Source organism: Echinops telfairi, unplaced genomic scaffold (assembly GCF_000313985.2).
Source record: "Echinops telfairi isolate 266 unplaced genomic scaffold, ASM31398v2 ScPeMD7_5592;HRSCAF=6446, whole genome shotgun sequence".
Taxonomy (NCBI): domain Eukaryota; kingdom Metazoa; phylum Chordata; class Mammalia; order Afrosoricida; family Tenrecidae; genus Echinops; species Echinops telfairi.
Genome location: NW_022109491.1, coordinates 3098235 through 3100195, shown reverse-complemented (window position 1 = coordinate 3100195; position 1961 = coordinate 3098235).

Genomic DNA, 1961 nt, shown 5'->3' with positions numbered 1-1961 from the left:
AACCCACTGTGGGAGCCACCGTGTCAAGCTGTCTATAGAGAGAGGTTTCTCCTCTTTTTCACTGCCGCGACTCCACCCAGCATGTGATTCTTTCCCAGGGCAGGGCTTATCCTGATAAGATGTCCAAAGTATAAGAGATGAAGTCTCGCCATCCTTGCTTCTAAGGAACATTCTGGCTGGGCTTCTTCCAAGACAGATTTGTTTGTCCTTTTGGCAGCCCACAGCGCTTTCGATGTTCTCTGCCAGCCCCATAATTCAGGCAGAAATGTGTATATCAGATATATGGCTGCATAATGTCCATTTCTTAGCTAAAATGTAGATGCTCTACACACCTTTTTACTCCTTATTTGCTTACTTTTTTCCACACTTAATATGTTCTGGCAATCACTCCATGGCCGAATACTGAGATATTCTGCATTCCTGTTAATGGTTGTACAGTGCTCCTCGGTTCAACTAGCTCTTTATTTTTAAACCAGTTCTGTGTGGGTAGACACTTGGGCTATTTCCAACCTCCTGCTACTTCAAATGGGGCTGTCATTCATAGCCTTGTGCACGTATCTTCTTGTATTATTGCTAATATAGCCTTACAATAGCTTCCTAGAAGAAGCCATTCTAGGTCGAAGGGTGGATGCGCATGTAATTGTGTTCTTCGTGGCTAACGTCTACCTGCCACCCAGCTTTCCTGCCAGCAGTGTGTGTGCATGCTTCTTTCCCCACAGATGCACCAACAGAGCATTTCTGAAAGCCGAGCAGGTGAACAATAGTATCTCCCTTACTGCAAGCTGTCAAACTGTCAGAGAAGACTCACGCGAAACATGAGCACACCTAACATCTAACATCAAACTTTACTAATGATCCAAACAAGAAAGCAAGTAGCAGCAAAAGAGGGAGCATCCTTCTCAGGTGGGGTCAAAACTATCAGACACAGCTTCCAAAATATACTCCTCCCGCTGACACTGGACTGTGTTTTGCTGACAAGCAGTGACAAAAGCTCTGTTACACAAGTCAACCCCAAGGAAGATGTCTCAGTTTGGAGCTTCTTAATTCTTACACTCTGCAGTTCTCGACTGTCGTTCTTAGAGACTTGGCTCTCGTACTGCACAGTTACAGACTAATATATTTGTGTAGTGGTTCACAAACTCTACAGCTAAAAACTGTAGTTTGTATAGACTTGGTCTTTCAGACTCTACCATCAGAGGCTATAGTTCTTAAAGACGGTTCTCGTGCTGCACGTTTATAGACTATAGTTCTTGTATGGTTGGTTCTTGTACCGTACAGTCAAAGACTATAGTACTTATATACTTGGTTCTTATCATTCTTATAACTCTACCATCATAGCCTGTAGTTCATATACACTTGGTTCTCATAGCGCAGTTATCACCTGCAGTTCTGTATATACTCGGTTCTCATGCTCTACAGAGGTATCACTGGGTGGTGCAATGGTTAATGCCCTTCAACAGCTCGTGGTCACACGGGCTGGTGTGCTTCTTCCATGTGAGCTTTGTTGCTTCTGAGCTAGTTGGCCGCTTGTTTATCTTCTTTGTGTGTTAGATTGTTAATCCTTAGTATAAGTTGCAAATAACTTTTTCCTTTAAAAAAAATTTTGGTTTTTATCTTGCGTGTGGTGCAAAAGATCATTATTTTAGTGGTCATACTCATCGATCTTGTCTTTTATTACATTTAAGAAAGCTTTGTACATATTTAGTGATTGGGAAATTCATCAATGAATTCTTCCAATGTTTGTATTGTCTCAGTTTTCTTTTTATTTAAATTCTTCACCATTTGGAAATCGTCATTATGTACAGTGTGGGGATTATGCCTAATTTTACCTTTTCCAGTATAATGACCCAATTATTCAACTGTCGTTATAAATACGTCCATCCATTTGCTCTCAGGGGCCATCAAGTCAGTGCCAACCCAAGCAACCCTGCACTCCACAGAAGGAAATGCTGCCAGGCCCA